General features: G+C 44.1%; 1 protein-coding gene across 6 annotated transcripts in view; it reads left to right on the forward strand.

Moving 5' to 3' along the window:
* Positions 1 to 1,116: 1,116 nt before the first annotated feature.
* LOC134355682 (WD repeat-containing protein 72-like) overlaps positions 1,117 to 16,772 on the forward strand; it is a 366,748-nt gene continuing 351,092 nt past the window's right edge. For all 6 annotated transcript variants that reach the window (XM_063065955.1, XM_063065962.1, XM_063065960.1 and 3 more), the window contains exon 1: positions 1,117 to 1,242. The gene's annotated coding sequence lies outside the window, so the exon portion shown is untranslated. The remainder of the gene's footprint in view (positions 1,243 to 16,772) is intronic.

A 16,772-nucleotide genomic window follows, 5' to 3' on the forward strand; every position in this document is an offset into this window, starting at 1 on the left:
GCGCTATTGCTCTCCGATCTTGGCAAGCCATTTGCAAATGTTTTGTCACCATATGGGGAGATATCATCAGTGCACTCTTCACTTATAAATAGGATGGAGGTCTACATGTCTGTTTATAGAAAGCCATGCTACTAGGAATTCTCTTGCATGCCACATGTTTGCTTAAGCCATTTATAAGCCAATGCGGGTAAAATTCCAGACAATGTACAGAGATCATCACGCAACCAATCAGCAACAAGACCCCCACCCTATGTCACAATTGGGTTTCCGTAATGACAGCCAATCAACTGAATGTGAGTATATAAAGGCCAAGCATTCAGAGAACACATCAGGAGTGAACAATGCACTGATGATGTCTCCTCGTATGGCGATGAAACGTTTGCAAATGGGTTGCCAAGATCAGAGAACAACTGAAGCCAACCATCACTCTTGTGCAACACACACACACAAAACGCTGGAGGAACTCAGCAGGCCAGGCAACATCTACGTAAAAGAGTAAACGGTCGCCTTTTCGGGCCGAGACCCTTCATCAATACCACTCCTGATGAAGGGTCTTGGCCTGAAATGTCGGCTGTTTACTCTTTTCCATAGAGGCTGCCTGGCCTGCTGAGTTCCTCCAGCGTTTTGTGTGTGTTGCTTCGATTTCCAGCATCTGCAGATTTTGTCATGTGATTATTGCATATTTAATGATAGAACTAGGGGCTGTCATACGTCACCTTTGCCCATCACTAAAACACAAGCATCAAGTTCAAGTTCAGTTCATTGTCATTCAACCACACACATGTATATTGCTAAATGAAACAACACTCCTCCAGACCAAGGTGCACGATATAGTCCATATATCTTACGATCTACAGATTCACAGCCAGAATCTCTTCACTGCCCTGGTGTTTACAAGGTGCTGCTGTTAATCTGGTTAAAACTTACTCACTGTTTTCACAGCTCTGCTTTCGCCTGTGTTGCTTGCAACAAATATTTGACAGAAATGCCCACACTACACCTTCAGGTCTGCAGTAAGCACTTAACAGCCCTTGCGCAAAATTAAATCGCTGAACAGATAGTAGATGATTAGACAAGGTGTGAGGTGCTTGGAAATCCACAGGATTTAAGCAGAAGTGACTTTCCCTGGAAGAGCAATTGCAAGCTACAGGGCTGGGAGCTTGAGTTGCTGAGTACATTGACTGTTACTGGGTACATCGACTCTGTGGTTTTCCCTTCCAGTTTCTTGAACGACCTTCTCAGGTGAGTCCCCGTGAGGGTTCTGTGTTCCATCAGCTCAGAGCTGTTTCCTGTAGAACAGATCAGATGGCAGCTGCAAACTTGATAATCAAACTTTTCAGTCTCCCCCTCTTCCCCCCCTTAGGGGAATAAAATCTGCTTCCCAAATTCCCAGAAGGAAGTAAGTCCCTGTCTGACAAAAAATTGTTCTTGGTGACTTGGAAGGAATATCCTCACCAGCAGTGACATATCGTCGATCATGTGACTGGTCTGGGTGAGGGGGTGCACAAGCTTGAACGATTTCTGACAGGTATCGTGTCAGAGTACTGTGGTACCTCAGTGCCCCTCCCATCCTCAATCTATCGAGGGATCAAGAAGCCACTTCCAGGAACCTCCTGATCCTCTTACTCTCATCTTGGTACAGGTGTGTGCCAAATTAAAGTGTCTACCTACTGCAGTTTGGCCAATCGCTAGTGATATTTTCCACAGCTGGAATTTGCTCCATGAATTCTATTGGTTGACGTAAATTTCTCCCCTGAAGGGGTAGCAGGGCAACGGATTTTATTGTACTTGGTGAATGAAGCCTACTTGCCATCGACGTGGACAAAGTTTTCTGTGTTTTTATGATATCTGTGGCTTGAAAGGGTGTTTGTGTGTGTGTGTGTGTACACGCCTGTGCAAGTCATAAGCCTAATAATGGAAGGTTTAACTCAGTGGTAAGTTCTAAGCATTACAGATGCTCTATAAAGTCGGAGAAGGGTATATCTTCACCCTCCTCAACTGCAGCTAATCTTCTGGCTTGTGTTACTCTTCCTCTGAAAAGGCAGGCAAGGTTACCCCAGCCAAAGGGAATATTGTATCTGTTTTCTATCTAGGATAGATAGATAACATAGAGCAGGGGCAGACATGAGGAACTGAAGGCTTTCTGCTGTACAAAATTACTTATTGCACCTGGATGTCGGACCAGCAGACCAGCACAGACGAGGGCTGGTGGGCTTGCCCGCAACCTCCAGCCCGCCAACCCCAGCTGGGTTAGTGAGTTGTCAGTGGGTCCTGGAGTTAGCTCCGTGCAGGCAGGAGGAATGAGATCTAATAACCCCCTGGGTTTGCGAATCCAGAGTTTAAGGCCTACCATTCAGGGTCCTATCATCAGCAAGTCTGGAGTTTAGGACCTGGTGTTCGGGTTGCGAATCGGTGAGAACAGAGTTTGAAGCCTAGCGTACGGGGTCCTGTCATCAACAGGTCTGGAGTTTGGGACCTGGTGTTTGGTGATCAGCAGACCCGGGTTTGATGCCGAGGGTCGAGTCGGAAGTTGAGACCCAATGGCTGGAGTCCCGGGTCGGTGAACCTCTGTGAGCCTGCTGGAGTAGTTGACAGTCTAATTTTGGCGTTTCAAGTCCACTGTGGCCGGAGGCGGAAGAAGACGTCCTATCTTGAGGTTAGAGGACTATATGTGTGCCTGGATGGAAGGGATGAAAGGGGCTTGTTTTGTTGCTTCCTGTGCTCTGTGTTGTTCTGCTGAGCTTTGCGGGCCTGCTATGGTGGTGCTGGAATGTGTGGCCTCAGCACACCCTCGGGTGCGTTGGTTGTTAACGCAAATGATGCATTTGACTGTAGGTTTTGACATACATGCAATAAATAAATCTGAACCTTGAATAAACTTGAATTATGGATTGTGGGTAAAGGACAAGGAGTGAAACCGAAACTGAAGTCATGCAAACACACAAGACATACTCATATAAAACACACATGTACACACATAACACATACAAAGGCATTACAACAAGATGGCACCCACCTTCAAAGTCCATTGGGTTTGTGGCTCAGAATAGTATTTTTTTAGCTCATAGGGATGCTTTTGGGAAAAGTGTGCAAGGTTGGGGGTCAGATTAAGGCTTAAGGACAGGCAGAGTACTCCACGTTCAGAGACCAACAATCACCGAGGATGGAGGGCCGAGTTTCCTGGATTCCAAGTATGATTGCCAGTAATCCCCAAGGGTGGCAAGCTCTGGGGTCAGAGGTCTATGGTCAATGAGTCCCGGGATTTGAGGCCCAAGGAGGTTGGTTGGCAGTCTCGAGAGTAGAGGCCTATGATGAGTGAGGCTGGAGGCCAAAGATCAGTGATTGAGGCCTGAAGGGCAAAGCCCCTGGATCAGTGTGTCTGGAGGGTGGAGACCCGATGTATGAGAGTCAAGAATGGGAGTATGGAGGACTGGAGGCAGCCTGCCCTGGAAGCTGGTTTGTGTCTGTGAGTGACTGGGTGGGAAAAGGGGCTTGTTTTATGTTGTTGGTGTTAGTGCTGGTTTTGGTTTTGATGTTGTTGTTGCTGAGTGAACATTTTGGTCTTACTATTTTGGCATTGAACTGTGTTATGAAACTGGCAGATTGTTTTGTTAACAAAAATGACACACTTCACTGTTTTGATGTACATGTGATAACTAAATAAATCTGATCTGATAACACACTTGAACTCTCTCCCCATCTCCCCATCTCTCTCCCATCTCTCCCACAATCACCCCATTTCTCCTCCACTCTCCCCCTCTGATATCTCTCCCTTCAAACTTTGTCTCTCTCACACTCTTTCTCCCTCTAACACTGTCTTTCTCGCACTCAGTCTCACTTTCTCACTCTGTCTCTCTCTCTCTCATTCATTCTCCCTCTCACTCTGTCTGCCTCTCTCTCTCCCACTCTGTATCTGTCTCTCTGTCTCACTCTGTCACTCTCTCTCACTCTCTGATTCAATCTCTCACATTCTTCTCTCACATTCTGTCTCTCACTCATTCTCTCTCTCTCTGTCTGCCTCTCTCTCTCACTCACACACACACACACACACACACACACACACTCTCACACACTCGCTCTCCCCATCTGTCCCTCTCTCACACACTCTCTCACGTTCAGTCTTTGTGTCTCTTTGCCTCTCTCTCTTTGACTATATCTCTCCTACTGTCTCTGTGATTTTCTTTCTCTCTCTCTCTCTCTCTCTGGCTCTCACTCTTTCTCTCACACACTCTCTCACACTCCCCCCCCTCTCTCTCTCAATCTGTCTCTCACTCTCTCACTCTTTCACTTTTTCTCTCTTACATTATCTGTCTCTCTCTTTCTCAACCTGTTTCTCACTTTTTCTCTCACATTCACTCTCTCACACTCTCGCTCTCTGTCTCTCTCTCTCACACACACTCTCTTGCACTCTCTCTCTCCCCATCTGTCCCTCTCTCACACTCTCCTGTCTCTGTCTCTGTCACTCTCACACTTTCTCAATCTGTCTCACACAGTCACTCCTTCACACACACACACTCTCCCACTCTCTCTTTCCATCTCTCACCCTGTATCTCTCTCTCCTCTGACTGTCTCTTGCTCTCCCACACTGTGTGAGTCTCTATAACTGTTTCTCCCTCTCAAACACTCTGTCTCTCCCAATCATCCTGTCCTTTTCTCTCTCACACTCTGTCTCTCTTTCTCTCACTCTGTTTCTCTCTCACTCTCGCTGGCTCTCTCTCACACACACTTCCTCTCTTTCTCTTTCTCTCACATTCTCTGTGTCTTTCTCTCAGCCTCTCCCTCACTCTCAGTCTCTCAAACTCTCTCACTCTCAATTGCACACTCTCTCTCTCAGTCTCCCTCTCACGCTCTCTCAGTCTCTCACACTGCTTCACACTCAATTGCTCTCTCTCACTGTCTCTCTCTCATGCTCTGTCTCTCTCTAACAGTCTGAAATCTGCCTCTCTCTCTCTTTCTCTTAATCTTAATCTGTCTCTCTCCCACTCTCTTTCACCCTCTCTCACTCTTTCTCTCTCACACACACCCTCTCTCGCACTCTGTCTCACTCACTCTCTCTGTCTCCCCCTCACTCTCACTCTCTCACTCACTCTGTCTCTCTCTTCCCTCTCTCACATTCTCTCACTCACTCTCCCTTCTCTCACCACCCTCCCCCTCAAACTTTGTCTCTCTCACACATTCTGTCTCTCCTTTTCCCTCACTCTCTTTGTCTCCCTCTCACGTTGACTCTCACTCTATCTCTCTTGCACCTTTTCTCACTGTTTTTCTTATTCTGTCTGCCCCTTTCTCTCTCACTCACTCTGTGTCTGTCTCACATTCTCTGTTCCTCTCTATTATACTTTGACTCTGTCACTCCCTCTCACTCTGTCTTTCTTTCTCACTCTGTAACTCTCTTTCATTCTGTAACTCTCTCTCTCATTCTGTCAACCTCCTCTCTCACTCACTCTCTCAGTGTCCCTCTCACACTATTTCTCCCTTACTCTGTATATCTCTCACTCACTTACTCTCTCCAGTCTCACTCACACTCTCACTCACTCTCTCACTCTGTATCTCTCACTCTGTCTCTCTCTTGCTGTCTCCATCTCTCTCTCTCTCTCTCACTCTGTCTCTCTCTCATTCCATTTCACACTCCCACACACTTCCCTCTTACACTTCATCTCACAATCCCTACATTCCCCCTCACTTTCCCTCTCTCACTCCCTCTCTCTGTCTCTCTCATACTCATACTCTCTCTCACACACCTTATTCTCAAATGAGTTCTGACAAAAGATCCCTGGCCTGAATTGTAAAGTGTTTCTCATGTCACTGATGCTGCCTGCCCAGCCGAGCACTTGTACTTTTTCCTCTTGCTGTTACTGTGAATATTTTGTTCAATGTTGGTTTGATTGCTTGAGTCCTTGATTTGTGCTTTATAATACCATTCTTTTTTATTACAAACGTTCTGCAGTATTTACTGTGAGAGATCTGGGAATTTGTAGACAATTTGAGAAAATATATCCACGTTGTGATGCATTGTCGAGCAGTGTGCTTCAATTTATAGCAATGTTGTTTGCATTTTCCAATGTCGTATTTAAAGCAGGTTCTGTTGACGACCTGTTTTAGCAGCAGGAGTAAATCGATTATTTTTAGCTATTTTCTGGAAGCAAGTATTTACCTTGAGTGAATAAAAATAGAAGTGGAACAGAAGATAGTCCTGATACTTCACACAAAATACTCTGCAGATGCTGGGGTCAAAGCAACACTCACAACACGCTGGAGGAACTCAGCAGGTCAGGCAGCATCTGACGAAGGGTTCCGGCCCGAAATGTTGACTGATCGTTTCCACGGATGCTGTCGCACCTGCTGAGTTCCTCCAGCGTGTTGTGAGTAGTCCTGATTCTTCACCTTTCCAGCAGCCTGAACCTCTGGTGATGTCTTTGTGGAGTTTACGCGTTTTCGCTGTGAGTGTATGTGTTTCCCCGGTACTGTATACCCCAAACATATCTGGTTGATAGATTACTTAGTTTCTGTAAATTACCCAATTTCTAGGAGAATCAGGATGTGGATGGGCATGTGAGAGGGCATATGTTACTGGGAAAGAAGTGGGAAGTGGGACTGCTGGGCATGGATACAATGGTCAGAATGGTCTTCCCGGTCATAAGGAGATGTAATGTGAGCAGTTTAAGTGTGGGCTTCATTATGCAAGGTAGGAAAACAGCTTTTTCAAATGGAACTGCCGTCATTCATCTGCTCAAACTCAAGGAAGTTGCAGGCATTGCTCCAAAGTAGGATTTACTGAGGAATGCGGGGCAGGCCCTGTCTTCATGCGGAATCAACATTCAAATCTTGTTCAAAGCCAGATCTGGAACAGGATCCACACTCCCATTAGCTTCACTGGATTTCTGATCCTGCGGATTTGGAGGCTAAAGGGAAGTCAAATTATTTCCATAGTTGCTCTGCTTTAATTTAATGTGTTTAGTTACTTCCGTGTTTTTATGTTTTCAACTAAATTAACTTTTTCATTTTGCAAGAAAGTTCAGTTTTAATTACTTTGATTTTTATTGCTTTGTTGAAGTCCCTTAATGTCAGAAATATTTAAACACTGTTGTATTCATTGACTGCTGCAAAGTCAACAGATTTCACAACATATGCCAATGATATCAAACCTGAATTTGATTTGAGAAGAATCCAGCTCAGCCTAAGGTTTGCCAGCTGTCAGATCTTATCAACAGGGCCTTGGCTGTGGAGCTGTCTACTCAATGTTGTCTGTGGCTCTGTCAGCCTCCAGAATTTGCCACCACACCTGAGGATGTGGTTAATGTGCAGGCACCAGTCCAGTGAGATACAACTCTGAAAAAAAACAATTCTAAACAAGACAAAACTGGTTCAGTTTTGAATATTTTAGAAATTGCTTCTTCCCCTCTACCATCTGAATTTTGAATGGTCCATCAACACTGCCTATTTTGTTTTCTTTTTGCACTATTATTTTTGTATCTAACTATCTATCTACCTACCTACCTATCTATCTATCTCTTTACTTAATGATACAGCATGGAGTAGGCCCTTCCAGATCTTTTAGCCATGCTGCCCCAGTAACCTCACAACCCTGACTTACCCTAACATAATCATGGGACAATTTACAGACCAATTAACCTCCCTGGGATGTCTTTTGGACTGTGGGGGGAAACTAGAGCACCTGGGGAAAACCCACACATTCCACGGGGAGGACAGGCAAAGACAACCATCACCGGACGGCGCTGGAATCGAACTCCAAACTCTGGAGCACCCCGAGCTGAAACAACATTGTGTTAACCGCTATGCTACCGTGAGGCTAAATCACGTGGCGAATCCGGAATCGCATCAACATTTGCACACCGGCCATAGTCCGGCTGTTTTCCAGAGCTGAGTTGAAATTCAAGTAACTGCTAATGATTTTGGGATGTAGTGACTCTGTGACACTTCATCTGAAGTTCTGGAGACAAATACCTCTAGTATTCTAAAACGTTTGTTTTTTTTTGGAAAACTGTTAAATGGACCAGGGGTAAGTTAAATAGCTTGTTGACATTTTTATGACCTTCCTTAAATTGCATCTTATGCTTGAGACTGACTGCTTGTAAGGAGTGCTGGCTGGCTAATTAGGTGCCCACAGGCATTAATGTTTCTTTCTCTTAATAATTTGGTGCAGTTGGGCGCCTTGCTTCAGAGAGCAGGTCGACTGTACTGGGGTAAGACTGGAGTCAAGCATTGGCCAAGTGGATAAGGATGACAAATTTACTTTTCTGAAACATGGCAGAACTAAATTTTAAGCGTTTCCCGCAATATGACCACTACAAGGTCATGTTTACTGATACTTGCTCTTTATTCTGGATTTATTTACCAAGGGCTATAATTTCCCAACTGTGCACTATTTCTCACTTAGAACCATCTGATGGGATAACTGCTACTCATATTTCTTTCCTGTAATAAGCATTTCTCACTGTCGCCTGAAAAATGTAAGCTATCAGTATAGTATTGGAGGGAACAGAAATATACAGTGGGCAATCCTCACTGTATCAGGTGTGACTCAGAAACAAAAGCACAGATTGTTAGCCTAAGGCACATAACATCAGATTTACTGCATACATTAAGCTAACCCTCAGTCCATTACTGATTCAGTCTTGCCCGGGAATGTTTTGGAGCGCTGGGAACAAGCTTGAGTTGAAACAACTGGTAGCAGCTAAAACGAAACAAATGTCAACTGCCGACCAAATACAGATTGTTCAGAATAAAATGATCGAATGCAAACAGCAGTAAAAATAAGCACAACGTCCTAGAAAGGTGGAACTAGCAAGAGCAGAAGTGGAAATTGGGTGCTGTGCTGGAGCTGAAATATTCAGTTTGATGAGTCAAAAGTCTGCTTTTTGTTATGTACACAATTGTGTGTGCAGGTTTAAAGGGAAACTTATCCATAGCAACATTACAGGAACGCAGCATCAGATACACAGAACTCAAAAGATAAACATTAAATTATACAATGTTTGTACAAGAGAGAAGCCCGCATGAGTTTTCTCCAGATGACCTCGTTTCCTCCTACATCCAAAGTTTGCAGATTGTTATGTTAATTGACCACTGTAAATTGCCTGTAGAGTCTGGATAATTGGTAGAATCTTAGAGAGTTGATGGGAATGTCGGGGAAATAAAATGGGTTAAGGTAGGATTATTGGACAAATGGATGCTTGATGGTTGGAGTTGACATATTGGATGGTGGGGATTGTTTCCCTGAGGGAGGTGGCGGGCAGGTGAGAAGAGAAGGGGTGAGCCCCGTCTGAGTAGTCTTCCACCTGAAAATGAAACATCTATTTCTTTAATTCTACCCATTACTCCCTCCTCCCTCCCCCCTCTCTTTGTCCATCCCCCATTCTGGTTGTCCTCTCAGATTCCTTCCCTTCTAGTCCTGGTGAAGGATCTTGGCCCGAAACAGCAACTGCTTATCCCCCTCCGTAGATGCTGTCTGACCCGCTGACAGGGAGAAACAGGAATTCCTTTATCCTTGAAATTGTTTTAGGTGCTGGTGTTTGGCCCCAAGAGATAGCAGTAACTGACAGAGTCATACTGGACTGATCCTTAAACCGCTGGGCTTAATTAAACCTGAACACTCTCAAGGCAGCAATGAAATAGATGCTCATTGATAGCCAAAGTCTAGTCATTTCAACTTTTTACTTATTGTTTATTGTTTATTGAGATAGTGTGGAATAGGCCCTTCTGGCTCTTTAAGCCGTGCAGCCCTGCAATCCCCCGATTAAATCCTATCCTACTCACGGGACAATTTACAATGCCCAATTAACCTACTAACTGGTAGGTCTTTAGACTGTCGGAGGAAACCAGAGCACCCAGAGGAAACCCACGCGGTCACGGGGAGAACTTACAGGCAGCGGCGGGAATTGAACCTTGGTCATCTGTACGGTAAATAGTTTTTCTAACCATTACGCCACCATGCCGTCACATTTCAGTTCAGTTCAGTTCCCGTTTATTGTCATTTAGAAATGCGTGCATTAAAAAATGATACAATGTTCCTCCAGAATGATATCACAAAAAAACACAGGACAAACCAAGACTAAACTGACAAAAGCACATAATTATAACATATAGTTACAACAGTGCAAAGCAATACAGTAATTTGATAAAGATCAAACCATGGGCACGGTAAAAAAAAGTCTCAAAGTCCCGATAGACTCATCATCTCACACAGGCGGCAGAAGGGAGGAACTCTCCCCGCCATGAACCTCCAAGCACCACCAACTCGCCGGTACAGCACCATTGGAAGCACCCGACTGCAGCAGACTCTGAGTCCATCCGAAAACTTCGAGCCTCTGACACAGCCTCTCTGAGCGCCATCCTCTGCCGAGCGCTTTGACCTCGCCCCAGCCGCCAAGCAACAAGCAAAGCCGAGGACTCGGGCCTTCTCCTCTGGAGATTCTGGACCACACAGTAGCAGCAGCAGCAAAGCAGGCATTTCAGAAGTTTCACCAGATGTTCCTCCGTGCTCTCGCGTCCGTCTCCATCAAATCAGGATTGTGCACGGCACCCTACTTGACAAATAACAGACATCACCACCGGAGTGGCCGCTGTTTAGATTGACTGTTCACTTAACTCCATTGATGCTGCCTGCCCTGCTGAACTCCTGCAGCATTTTATGTGAGTTGCTCAAGATTTCCAGCATCTGCAGAATCTCCTGTGATTATTACTTCTTCCCGATCAGAATGTTGGAGTGGACCAGTGAATCTGAACAGCCTCTCACTCTAAATCAGTTCAACAGTGTCTGCTTGAAAGAGTGCCTGGACTAACTGCACATTTCACTCAGATATTTTTATAAAGTGAAAAAAGTAAGAAGAATACCTCACTGTTAACTATATTCCACTTGCTCATTCTGTTGCTTTGAAGTCATATTTCATTTTGATGGTATGATGTTCAGCAAAGAAAGGAGAAATATTGTCTTAGGAAAGCAATTTTTTTTAGTGACTGGACAATACTCTGTTCTGTGGGCCTCACTATTAGTAATCTGGATACCAGAAAATAAAAGACGTCTTCTAGATCAGAGGGCTGGGAGGTTCACTTGCTGGATGCAAACAGGGTAGCAGTTAACCTGAAAGTACATCAGGTTTAAAAACTGAAAACAGTGAGAGAGGCAAGGAGGAAACCTTTGAGACTAAAATCTGCCTCATTAAAAATTAATCTTCACCTTATTAGTGGACTTATCCTTTGTTATTCCCTCTAGTACTTTATCGATTCAGAATTATTATCAGGAATACCGTTGTTCAGAGAGCCATATGGAGAAATTTCTGATTCTATAGATGGAAGACTGTAAATAAAAGAAAAACCTGCAATATTGATCAAAAAGCAACAAAACTAGTCCTAGAATGTGGATTAACTGCTTCTGCTCTTTCCTTCTTTCTACATGTGGTTTAAATCCTTTCTCATTTCTCAGAAGAGGTGAGGCAGAGGCCAGCTGGAGCTGCACACTGACTGGTTCAGCTTTGGCCAGCTACTTGTGTTGTTAATTTACCTTACTTTTTTTTCTATTGTTGCTTTTGGCACTTTATTTGTTTTTGTGCTTTTTCAAGGAAAGATGTAGCTCAAATAAGCAGAGAGAATGAAGAAAGTATATTATAGTGCTTATCACCATGAAAAGTACCTTGAGCAACTTGGTATGATTTGCTTCTTCAGTACACTGATGGTAATGGTAGCAACTATTGCAGTGTTTGGGAAACAGCATTAAGCTGAATAAACAATCTTTTTTTTCTTTTCAAGTACAGTCGAAGGATCTGTGATTTTGACTGAATTCCCTGCATGGTATGTTGAGGCTTTAGAGTATGACAATGTAACACTGCCTAAACATTGCCCTGGAATACTGAAACACTCGTCTTCAAAAGTTTTTTTTTTAACTTTTGCTGCCAGTTTTCACCCTGCTTGCAATTTCACGTGATCCAATTCTCTTTTTTTGCCTTTCAAGAATTCTCTATCTCTATCTCAGGAAGCAGGCTAGTGATCAGTGTGCATGACAAACCCATTGACTTGTGCATCTTTCATAACCACCTTTCTTCCACCACTTCTCACAAGAACTCCATTGCATTTCCCTACTTGCTTTAGTGATGGCACTTTCCACACTAATGCCTCCAGAATGTCTTCCTTAGTTTGGTGCTCCTGCCAGCAGCCATGGTTGACAGAGCTTTCAACTGGCTCTGTTTCACTTATGGTATTTCTGCTCTGATTCCATCCCCTCTCCATACCTCATTCCCTATATCCTTACCCTGCATCCTACTAACCTTCACATGCAACAGATCAATCCCTATTGTTTCTGATACATTCAATATGATACCACCACTGGACACATCTTCCACTCCCTTACCATCATCATAAACTTGTCCAACGGTCTGAAGGATCTATAATCTTCTGTAACTCCCTCATTTACTCTTTCATCTCTAGCAACCACTCTCCTTCTTATGCCATTATGCAGTGTATCTAACACTTCTTCAATGATGTTGCCTTGACTTTGGGGTGAAAAGCAAATACACATCGGATGATCATTTTGCAGGACACCCCAGATACATGACTTTAAACTTCCAGTTGACTTAAATAATCTCTCCCTGGTTCTAACACTCTGTTTTCATGGTCTTTTCATGAACTCCAATAAGCATAAGATCAAGAAACAAGTTTCACTGAGTCACATTACATTGCTCAGGACTCAACACTGGTTATCTGAAATTGTGGAAATCAATTTTTCCACTTTCCACCAGGACTGACCAGTTCGACATCATTCTACAATGTTGCCCATTTTTCTCCATCCGTAAATAATGTTGAACATTTCTAGTATTGTTTTTCTTTCTCCTCTGTTCTCATTCACTCCCTTCTATCAGATCTGCTGCATCCAATAAGACTTTCTCAGCTGGTACTACCACTCGTGTCCTTCATGTCCATCCTATCACAAACATTCCCTTTGTTCTCTTCACCCCTCCCCATCTTAAAGCATGCTTGATTTCTAACTTTTCACAGTTCTGAAGAAAAGTCAATGACACAGGACATTTTTTTTCTTTCTTGCTGCAGATGCTGAACACTTTCAGCATTTTCTCTTTATATTTGACTTCACACATTAGATCAGGCTTTTCATTCACTGCCTGATAATGGGAGTGCTACTGATAAGACTCACAATGAGCTACTATTCTTACTGGATTACTTGGCAACAGATGTCTTGACTTCAAATTTAACTGTCAATTTTTCTTGATGGAGTTTATTTCTCTAAAACATCTCTTTCCATCCACTCTCCCCACTTTGTATTTCCTCAATGAGCCTTGCTGAAAGAGATATGCTAACCCAAGAGGAATGATAAGATTGATTGTTCAGCTATATCAGAGAGCTTTCTTTTATTCTTTTAAATAAAACAAGTGTCACTGGTTTGACCAGCAATTTTGGTCTGTCCTCAGCTGTCTGTGAAGTGAATAACTTACTATAGCAGGGGTTCCCAACCTTTTTAATGCCATGGAACATGCCATTAAGCAAGGACCCCAGGTTGGGAACCATTGCAGAGGGCTGATGATCATGATGACGTCTACTCAGGCCTGAGAGGCCAGCATCGGGCATTTTCATGCCTTACAAGGTGCGGATCAGAAAGCTGTGTGGGGCGCCACTCCTTGCGCAGACATTTTGCAGTATTTTTCTTTATTTTATGAGGTCAAGTTGCAAGCTCAACACTCAACCCGGCACGGATGGAAAGCGTACTTGGGAGTGGCGCGACTGGATTCGAACCCGGGAACCTCCGTTCCGGAGTCCGGCGCTGATGTCACTGCGCCACCACCAGAGGGCTGCTAAGAATAAAACACACTGAGGTGGGGTAGATGAGATAATGGAGAAGTATTTTCATCCCAAAAGGATAATATCAGAAAACAGTGCTTATTTTTAAAAGCAATCCTCTGGATGTTTCATGAATGCATTAACAGGTATTTTCTATTGGTTCCAGAGCTTGATGAGGGTGGAGCGCCGTGGGACGGGTGTGGGACAGGTGGCGGAGGAGGAGTGCCGGGGCAGGGAGTGTCGCAGGTGCAGACACGCCCAGCCCTGAGACACCAGGCAAGGTCATTTGATTCCAAACAATTGGTTTATTGATCATTACAGAATGTCTCTCTGGCGTTCCCACTCCCTCCTCTTTCCCCTCCCATTTTTCCTACTGTGATTCCCCTCTCCCTGTCCCCTTTCCGACTCTCAGCCTACAAGAGACCCATATCAGAATAAGGTTTATCATCACTCACATATGTCATGAAATTTGTCTGTTTTTTGCCGCAGCAGTGCAGTGCAATAAATCAAATTGCCACAGTACTGTGGAAAAAAGTCTTAGACACCCTCCCTATATCTATGTGCCTATCTATTTAAAATGGTCCTCTTCAAAGTCTGAAGAAATGCTTAGGAATAAACTATGCAAACACGAGGAATTCTGCAGATGCTGGAAATTCAAGCAACACACATCAAAGTTGCTGGTGAACACAGCAGGCCAGGCAGCATCTCTAGGAAGTGGTACAGTCGACGTTTCGGGCCGAGACCCTTCGTCAGGACTAAGTGAAGGAAGAATGAATAAGAGATTTGAAAGTGGGAGGGGGAGGGGAGATCTAAAATGATAGCAGAAGACAAGAGGGGGAGGGATGGAGCCAAGAGCTGGACAGGTGATCGGCAAAAGGGATATGAGAGGATCATGGGACAGGAGGCCCAGGGAGAAGGAAAAGGGGGAGGGGGGAAAACCCAGAGGATGGGCAAGGGGTATAGTCAAAGGGACAGAGGGAGAAAAAGGAGAGAGAGAGAAAGAATGTGTGTATATAAATAAATAACGGATGGAGTACGAGGGGGAGGTGGGGCATTAGCGAAAGTTAGAGAAGTCAATGTTCATGCCATCAGGTTGGAGGCTACGCAGACGGAATATAAGGTGTTGTTCCTCCAACCTGCGTGTGGCTTCATCTTTACAGTAGAGGAGGCCGTGGATAGACATGTCAGAATGGGAATGGGATGTGGAATTAACATGTGTGGCCACTGGGAGATCCTGCTTTTTCTGGCGGACAGAGCGTAGGTGTTCAGTGAAACGATCTCCCAGTCTGCGTCGGGTCTCGCCAATATATAGAAGGCCTCATCGGGAGCACCGGACGCGGTATATCACCCCAGCCGATTCACAGGTGAAGTGTCGCCTCACCTGGAAGGACTGTCTGGGGCCCTGAATGGTGGTAAGGGAGGAAGTGTAAGGGCATGTGTAGCACTTGTTCCGCTTACAAGGATAAGTGCCAGGAGGGAGATCGGTGGGGAGGGATGGGGGGGGACGAATGGACAAGGGAGTACGAGGGAATAAACTACCTGTTTGCCCAAAGTCCTATCCCGGTCTCTAAATGTCAGCTTCACCCTCAGTTCCTTTGCTCAATCATCTTCCCTTGGGAAAACATTGATCATCTTGATGACTCTTGTTGCCCTGATTGGCCAGCAGTATTCTTGTGAGATCTGTTTGTTCATTGTTGATCTGAGGAGTTAATTCCATGAGGTCCTCTATGGCTCCTTTCCAGGCCACAGTGACATCGACCATCAGATTGTTTTGATTAGTGGTTAATTTTAAAACCTGGGGAAAAAAACAAGTTCTACTATATTTTGTCCTCAGCTAGGTTGTCAAATAAACATTGAACCTTTCAAACTTGCAACCCAGTCATGTGGCCTGTGGAATAAATCTTCAAGCTATGCATAATATATTCAACAAAAATACATTTCAGTAAGCAGAGAGAAACAAATAAACAAATACCCTAGTGCAGCGGTTCCCAAACTTTTCTTATGCCATGGTCTGCTACCATTAGCTGAAGGGTCTGTAGCCCCCAGGTTAGGTACCCCTGACCTAGTGCTTGCTTGATGAAAATATCTTTTTGGTTTTGAACCCTGTCTATCTCTACCTCTGTGATCTCCTACCAAGGCACTCCTTTAATATTGGCATCTTGTACATCCTCTATTTTTGAATGCTCCACTACTAGCCATTATTAACAGTTGCACTGTCAGCTTCTATGCCCCATGCTCCAATTTTTTTTTTCTTTCTATCTCTTTGTCTATTTTTTCTATTTCTAGATTTCCTTTAAAATCTACCATGTCCATCCATTACCACAACATAACGGGCTCCTGAATTGGCTGTGGCAGGCTTCGTGGCTGTGGACTCATTTTCGTGACCTTCAGTTCTGAATGCTATTTGCTTAATTTTATTGTATGCATGATTTTCTTTCCCCTCTGCACATTAGATGCTTGGTGGTCTTTTTTTAAAATGGATTCTATTGGGTTCTTTTGTTCGTGGCTGCCTGTAAGGAGATGAATCTCAGGGCTGTATATGGTGTACCTACTTCGATAATAAGTGCACTTTGAACTTTGAACTCTTATCTCTTCCTGCAGCTTGGTCTGCAATTGAGTTTAATAACACCCTTTTGAAATATAGGTGGTTTCAGATAATAAAAGTCAAAATCGCTGATGCTACTCGGCAGGTCAGGCGGCACCTTTGGAAACTGAAACAGAATCAATGTTTGAAGTTTAAGGCCACTCAAAAGTGGATGGAAGCCTCCTTTCACAGATGCTACCTGATGTGCTGACTGTCCCCACCATTTTCTGTTTTCTTTCTGTTATTGGAGATTAAGGCTAAATACATTTGCTGTTATCAAACTTTCATATAGAATTCGCATCTATCTCAAGATGCATCACCCGTTATGTTTAAAACTAGTTTCAACTGTAATTATCTACAATCATTATTTGATTAATGATATTCTTAG

The sequence above is a fragment of the Mobula hypostoma genome, chromosome 13 (assembly GCF_963921235.1).
Source record: "Mobula hypostoma chromosome 13, sMobHyp1.1, whole genome shotgun sequence".
Taxonomy (NCBI): Eukaryota; Metazoa; Chordata; class Chondrichthyes; order Myliobatiformes; family Myliobatidae; genus Mobula; species Mobula hypostoma.